Here is an 8,723-nt window from a genome sequence, read left to right on the forward strand (position 1 = left end):
TTCTTTCCCTCCTAGGATCTGGAGCTCCCGTTGATCGTCCCACTGGCTGGGACAAACTGGCACCCAACTTGGGGCACAAAACCTCTGAGGGATAGAACGCCGCACTAAAGAAGAGAGCGCTCTCACTCACGGCACCCGGGATTGCCACGAGGGAACTCACTCGTGAGACAGATCCGTCACCCGAGATCGCCAGGAAGGACTCGCTCATGAGACAGATCCGTTGAGAAATCACCCAGTGTCGGTGAAAAGAAGAAAGAAAGAAAAAAAAGAAAAAAGAAAAAAGGTAGGCTCCCCCCTCCCCCACCATGGGACAAGGAACTTCCCAACATAGTTTATATATGAAACAATTGAAAGAGGCACTCAAGGCATGAGGAACTAGAGTTAAGAAAAAGGATCTCACACGCTTTTTTGAATTTTTGTTAAAAACCTGCCCTTGGTTCCCTCTAGAAGGTACTATAGATCATAAGTGTTGGAAAAGGGTCGGAGACTGCCTACAAGACCATTACAAAACTTTTGGGCCGGAAAAAGTCCCAGTTACTGCCTTTTCTTACTGGAGTCTTATTTCTGAAACCCTAAAAGTCCATTTTTCTGCTACAGACATTCAAGAACTTTGCAAAAAGGGAGAGGAAGCTTTGAAGGAGCACTCTCGTCCCGCTTCAGCATGCAGCTCAGTAATAATTAATATGCCTGAAAGCCCCCTTAACAAAAACCCCAACGAAAGTAGGCCAAATACCCCAACCAGTCAAGCTAGTCTATCGCCTGATCAAGGCGAAATCGAACCAGAGGCTAAACCCCCCTCTCCTTTTGAAAACCCAGAGATGAAACCAAAAGGTAAAATCCCTTCCATGTTCGAGACCAATTCCCTTCCCCCATTTTGGCCACCCCCCTATAATCCTAATTTTTCCAATCCATATCCTCCTTTTTATCCAGCCACGTCTCTGCCTCAATTCCACGCTTTAGAAAAGATAACAAAAAATCTCCGGCTACACGCCGATAACTTTAAAGAAACCTTTAATCAAGAGCGGCAGCTGGCCGCCAATTTACTCACCAAACTCCGGTCGGCAACTCAAACTATTGCTGCCCTAGCACTCCCAGAAAATGTCCACTCACCCCGCCCCCATTGTGCTCACCATACCTATGCTTTCCCAGTCACGCATAGTCAGAGCAAAGACCTTGCTGCCAGCTCCCAAGATGGCTCCGCCAGCTCCCAAAATGGCAGTTCCAGGTCTCAAAATGGTGCTTCGAGTAGCGAAAGTGAGGAAGACCCCCCCCCAGCTCTGATGAGGGAGAACAAGAGGAAGTTAGTACTACACGGAGAGAGAAAGAGGAAGTTAGTACTACAACAATAGCTAAATATAAGAAACTTAGTTTAAAATATTTAGAAAAATTAAAAAAGGCAGTGAATGCTTATGGCGCCACCACCCCCCTCACACTCGCATTATTAGAAAGCATCAGTCAGAAAGAACTTACTCCCAATGATTGGTTTCAATTAGCTAGAGCTGCCTTGTCCGGCGGCGATTTCCTGTTGTGGAAATCCAATTATGAAGAACACTGCAAAAAGTATGCCACCCGTAATGCCCGTAAAGCCACCTATAAAAAATGGACATTAAACAAATTTTTAGGTCAAAGCCCCTACCATCAAAATAACAAACAAGCCCAGTTTCCTCCTGGCCTTATAGCACAAATACAAACAGCTGTGCTTAGAGCATGGAAAAAACTTCCACAAAAGGGTGCTGCCACTGCCTCTCTCGCTAAATTAAGGCAAGGACCCGATGAACCATATATCGATTTCCTCAGCCGCCTACAAAATATGGCTGAGCGTTTATTTGGGGCCAGCGAGAGTGATAGTGATTTCATTAAACATCTGGCTTTAGAAAATGCCAACGCTGCCTGCCAAGCCACAATTCGCCCTTTTCACAATACCGATCTTAATAACTACATAAAACTTTGTTCTGGCATTGGGCCCACTCAAACTCTGGGAATAGCCATTGGCACCACCCTCCAAAACTTTGCAGCACAAACTAAGCCTCCTACATGCTATAACTGTAAACAACCTGGCCATTTTTCAAAAAATTGCCCCGTACCAAGAGTCAATTCCGCCTCATTCATCTCTAAGAAACCCTCATTGTCCACCCTCTATTTGCCCCCGTTGTAAAAAAGGGTTTCATTGGGCATCCGAGTGTCACTCCCGCATAGATATTAATGGCCAACCCCTTAGGCCTAAGCCCCAGGGAAACTTGCAATGGGGCCAGCCCCAGGCCCCGACCAGAACAAACCCAGGGGCAGTACAGTTTGTTTGACCTTCCCCAGTCACAGTCCCTGTGCTCCCAACCATAAACCATGCTTCCGCATCTCAGACCTATGGAGAGCCACAGCAGGGAGTGCAGGAATGGACCTCTGTACCACCTCCAAGTCAATATTAACCCCAGAAACCAGCCCTCTCCTCATACCTGCAGGGATCTATGGGCCTCTGCCCCCAAATACCTTTGGTCTCATTTAGGAAGAGCTAGTGTCACCCTGCGCGGAATCCAAATTATCCCAGGTGTACTAGATAATGACTTTAAGGGTGAAATACAAATAATTGCAACCACCTCAAACAATATCATTCATATTCCTTCTGGCACTCGAATAGCACAACTTATAATATTCCCCATTCGACATGTCAACTCAAACTTCAAAAAGCTCCAGCGCCCCACAGAAGACCCTGGATCTTCCGATGTTTTTTGGGCACAACCAATATCCCATAATCGGCCCACCTTAAAACTAAAACTTAATGGCAAGCTAATTGAGGGAATCTTAGACACAGGAGCCGATTCCACAGTTATATCCTCAAACCACTGGCCAAAATCCTGGCCCCTCACAGCCGCTGCCGCCCACTTAAAAGGAATAGGTGAAGCCACAAATCCTCTACAAAGTTCACAAACCCTAAAATGTGAAGATGAAGAAGGAAACACTGGTACAGTTATACCGTATATTATCCCCCATCTCACCGTTAATCTCTGGGGCAGAGATATTCTAACTCAAATGAAAAATTTTATGTGCAGCCCCAGTGATGTATTTACTGCTCAAATGCTCAAAATGAACTTTCTCCCTGGCAAAGGCCTGGGCAAAACTAATCAAGGGATAAAGCAGCCCATCTCTATAACACCTAATACAACTAAAACAGGACTCGGACTCTCTCAAAATTTAACCTGATGGCCATTGACATCCCTGTACCCCATGCTGAAAAAAATCTCCTGGAAATCCATGGAGCCAGTATGGGTTGATCAATGGCCCCTAACTCAGGAAAAAAACCCTAGCGGTTATAAAGTTAGTACAGGAACAACTTAACGCTGGACATATTGAACCTACTCAGTCCCCTTGGAACACTCCCATTTTTGTCATAAAAAAGAGAACAGGTAAATGGAGACTATTATAAGACTTACGAGCTGTAAACAAAGCAATGGCTCCCATGGGGGCACTGCAACCCGGTCTCCCTTCACCAGTTGCTATTCCTATTGACTTTCACAAAATAGTTATAGACTTAAATGATTGTTGTTTTTTTTTCCCATACTGCTTCACCTGAAAGACAGGCACCATTTCGCCTTTAGTGTTCCTCAAATTAACTTCCAAGGCCCTATGCCCCAATTTCAATGGAAAGTCTTACCACAAGGCATGGCCAATAGTCCAACTTTATGTCAAAAATTTGTTGCCGACGCTATTAACCCCAACCGGCAACTATGGTCACAAATCTATATCCTTCATTATATGGATGATATCCTGTTAGCAGGTCAAAACTTGTCCAACCTACACCTTTGTTTTCAAGACCTTCTAAAAAACTTAATTGCAAGAGGTCTTCAAATAGCCCCTGATAAGGTGCAAACTTCAAACACCTTTTCCTATTTGGGTTTCGAGCTTTGGCACCAACAAGTTTTAACACCCTGCGTTCAGCTGCGAACCTCCCATCTATTAACTCTAAATGATTTCCAAAAACTTCTAGGAGACATTCAATTGCTCTGCCCCTACCTAAAACTACCCACTCTATAATATCTTAAAAGGTGACACAAACCCCTCCTCTCCCCGAAGCGTAACTCCAGAGGCAATGCAAGTGCTTATCTTAATAAATCAAGCTATCCAAAGTCAAACCTGTTATCAAATAAATTACCACCAACCCTTAATCTTTATAATTCTAGCTACAGTTCATACACCTACAGGAGTTTTCTGGCAATCAAACATAAAACAGCTAAATGGACAAGGTCACCCTTTGCTCTGGGTTCACCTCTCCGCTACTCCATCAAAGGTGCTCTCATCATACATTTCTCTTATAGCTGCCCTCATAATAAAAGCCAGGCAAACTAGTCACCAATTGTTTGGAAAAGACCCCAATTCCCTTATCCTTCCGTACACTCAGGATCAAATCCATTGGCTCTCCCAAACCAACGACGAATGGGCTATCGCATGCTTTTCGTTTCCAGGCAATATTGATAACCACTACCCTGGTGATCCATTAATTCAGTTCGCCAAAATCCATCAATTCACGTTCCCTAAAGTCACTAAAACAAAACCCATAGACTCGGCCACCTTAGTCTTTACAGATGGATCAGCTAATTGGACTGCAGCTTACGTCATCCAGGGTCAAGCCTTTTCCATTCGTTCTCCCTATACTTCAGCCCAACTTGTCGAGCTCTATGCAGTCCTGCAAGTTTTTTCCTGCCTTCAAAACCAACCTTTTAATTTATACACTGATAGTGCATATATAGCCCAGTCTATACGGCTATTAGAAACCACTCCATTTATCAATCCCTCCTCCGCTGCAGTCCCCTTATTCTCACAGCTGCAAAAACTAATTCTCAAATGACAACACCCCTTCTTCTTAGGGCATCTCCGTGCCCACCAAAGTCTACCAGGCCCTCTTGCAGAAGGCAATGCATTAGCAGATGCTGCCACTCAGCTAATATGTCCCAATCTTTGCAACTCTTTTACCTTAGCTTCCCAAGCCCATGCACAACATCACCTAAATGCAAACACTCTCCCACTAAAACTCAATATTACTAGAGAACAAGCAAGGGAAATTGTTAAAACCTGCAAAAATTGTGTAACCCAATTGCCAGTCCCTCACCTAGGAGTGAACCCAAGAGGACTTATCCCAAACGAAATCTGGCAAATGGAGATCACCCATTTTGCCAGTTTTGGGCAACTCAAGTATATTTATGTTTGCGTTTCTCTGTGCAGAAACATACAGCACATACACATACAGCAGATTTATTTTAGCTACCCTACAATCAGGAGAAGCTTCAAAACATGTTATCTCTCATTTACTACATTGTTTCACTATTCTAGGCCAGCCTAAGCTCATTAAAACAGACAATGGACCTGGATACACTGGAAAAAATTTTTCAAACCTTCTGTCAAAAATTACAAATCGTACATAATACAGAAATACCATACAACCCCCAGGGCCAAGGAATAGTAGAATGAGCACATCGCACCCTAAAAAAATGCCTTGTGCCATCTAGCTGATAGCACTCTCGATCTCATAAAACAACGCCCCCAAGATCTTTTACATCATGCTGTTTGTCCTCAACTTCCTAACTCTGGATCAAGAAGGGCACTCTGCAGCCGATAGGCACTGGCATTCCAAAACACAAATGCAACAAGCCACAGTTATGTGGCACGACCCCTCAACATCAAAATGGAATGGGCCCGACCCCGTTATCATCTGGGGGCGAGGCTCTGCTTGCATATACGACCAAGAAAAAGAAGGCCCTCGCTGGCTGCCAGAAAGATTAATAAGACATGTTAATCCTCCACTATCGGAAAAAAGCCCTCTCCCCTTTAACAACAACCTTTCCAGGGAACAAACTCCTCCCTGAGAAAACAATTTTTTTTTTCTCTTCCAGCACATCACCAACAAAAAACCACCAACCTTTCTGTAACCTGCACGGAGAAACCTCATTGGATTTCAAGTTCCACGCAGAGAATCCACATACAGCCTGCAACTTAAAGAAGCTCAGGGTACAGGTTTGCTCCATCACTAAAGCCACATGAATTATTGCCACAATAACTATTGGCTCCTGCCAATTGGCTTTCTGGCATTGCTGTTCGCAGCTGGATTAGCAACTGTTGCCCCAAAAGATTGGAACCTACTAGAAAAACCCCTTCTTGCCATAACATATTTGTGCATTGTAGGGTGCTTCACCCTGCTAGCTTGCCTTCCTTAAACACCTACAGCCCTCGATAACATGGCCTTATTAAGCCCACTGCCATTTAAGGCTGTTGCCCTACATTTTTTCCTGCAAAATGTGCTCAATAACCTAAGCACCACTTCCCTCAAAACTAACCCCCACCAGCCTTGGAATTGGTCCCTAATACGATGGGAAGATTCAAAAATTGTAAATTCCACCATTACCATGGGGGCACCTTCCTTTATCTTTAATGTCACTACCCCTTTTCTCCCTGGCACTTTCCCCAATGCCAATAGCGGCTCCAGTAGTTCCCATAGAGGAGGCCTTGCTGGCGTACGCCAAAATCTTAACCTCAGCCAGGTCTACATGTGCCCAGCCTCAAATTCTGGAAAAACCTCTTGCAACGCCCCCAATCAATACTATTATGCATACTGGGGGCATGAAACATTAGCCACTGATTGGAAACCTAGTACCACTGATCAATATCTTACCCTAACACGAACTCCCCCTCGCTGCAAACCTTCTTCCACTGATGGGCTCAGCCGCACTACCCCAGGGACCTGCATAGGATTAAATATCACTGTACAGCTCCCCAGTAACCTCACTTGGACAATCGGTTGAACCTGGGGTATCAGGCTCTATGTATCAGGAACTAACCCAGGGAGTCTTATCATGATAAAAAAGGAAGCAGTATGGTAACCATCAATCGCCATTGGGCCAAATGTAGTGCTCGCTCCCCCTCCTCGCCAAACTTCACCCCCATCCCCTCAAATTGCAACTACCCCTCCTAACAAACCCACCAATCAAATCATTTCAATCCATTCTTCCTTTGCTACCAGCCTAACACTGTTGCCCTCAAAAACTTCCATGGAGCCTAAACCAACTTATAACCCATCCTGGTCAGTGCTCCAAGCTGCCTTTCTCTCCCTAAACTCCTCCCAGCCCAACTTTACCCGTAGCTGTTGGTTATGTTTTTCTGCCAACCCCCCCTTTTTATGACGCTGTCACCCTTAATACCTCATTTAATACTTCAAATGAGGATAATCTTCCCCAATGCTCTTGAAATACAACAAAAATCGGCCTCACCATGCAATCTGTTATTCACTCTGGACATTGCATTGGTACTATCCCCTCCTCCTTTAATAAGTGCGGTCACCCCTCAGGCTGAAGTGTGGTTTGCTGGCCTGGCGGGGGAGCAGCCGCGGCAGGCCAAGCCGCTGCCCCCATAATAGGGTGGCTGGTCGGACTCACCGCCACCCCTGAAGGAAGCTCGGCATGGGCGCAGAGTGCCCTCGGGTCTCCCCTTCTCGGCAGCCATGCTTCCGCGGCCACCCCTCCTCCCGGATAGCGCCACACAATGCCTTGTGGGGCAGCACCCTTCTTCTTCTTTCTCCCTGCGCAGGCGCAGGGCGGAAAATTCCAGTCTGCCCTTTTCCCCTCCCCCGACAGCAGCAACAGCCAGGCGTGGGCGGAAAAATCCAGCCCGCCCTTTTCCCCTCCCCCGACAGCAGCAACAGTCAGGTGTGGGCGGAAAAATCCAGCCCGCCCTTTTCCCTTCCCCCGACAGCAGCAACAGCCAGGCGTGGGCGGGAAACTCAAGTCTGCCCTCCACCCCAGCAACAGCAGCCACCAATCCCTAAACCCTGCCCCTTCCCCCAGCAACAGCGACAGCCAATCCCTAACCACCACCCCTCCCCCGTCCAGTACCGCCCACTGACCTTTCGCCGGCAACCAATCAGAACAGGGCGTGGCTTCGACCAATCAGCCTTCCCCAGCCCCTATAAAACTGTTGCCTCTCCCTCAGTAAAGTGGACTTGCGTGTTTACCTTGTCTCCACGGTAGTTCTTCTGCCGTGCGCCCTCCAGTCCTGAGAGCCCCCGACAAGGGCCTGGCCTCCCTTGTCCCCAGTTCATCGCCTGCTTCTCCGGGCGACCCCTTCGTCGCCGGCTTCGCCGGGCGACCCCGTCAGCTGAACCGCGCAACCCCTTGTGAGACCGATCCCTCGTCTGCTGCCGGACCGACCCCTCGTCCCAGGTGGGACCGACCCCTCGTCCCAAGCGGGACCGACCCCTCGTCCAGAGCTGGACCGACCCCTCGTCCGCAGCCAGACCCCACCTCTACCGACCGAGCAAGCCGCCGCAAATAAGGTCTGTGCACAGTCATCCTCTCCACCAACAGGTAAATTCTACATTCCCCCAACAAGGGTAAAATGGCTATGCTTTTCCACAGGGCTTACTCCTTGCATTTCAGCAAAAGCCCTCAACGAGACTAAAGAAGTGTGCCTCTTAGTAGCTGCGCTGCCCCGCGTCGTCTTCTGTAGAGGAGAAGACCTTTATCAATACTGGGACGCACAACCTCTAACCATATCAAGGAACAAAAGAGAACTTGCTACGGATGTCACTATTGCCTCTCTTTTAGGTATTGCTGGCCTAGGTATTGGAACCGCCACTGTCGTTCTCCAAAAGCAAGGTTTGTCCCACTTGAGAGCTGCTATAGATGAAGATTTAGCACGCATTGAAAATTCCATCACCCATCTCGAAAAATCCCTTACATCCTTAT

The sequence above is a fragment of the Dasypus novemcinctus genome, chromosome X (genome assembly GCF_030445035.2).
Source record: "Dasypus novemcinctus isolate mDasNov1 chromosome X, mDasNov1.1.hap2, whole genome shotgun sequence".
In the NCBI taxonomy this organism is placed as follows: domain Eukaryota; kingdom Metazoa; phylum Chordata; class Mammalia; order Cingulata; family Dasypodidae; genus Dasypus; species Dasypus novemcinctus.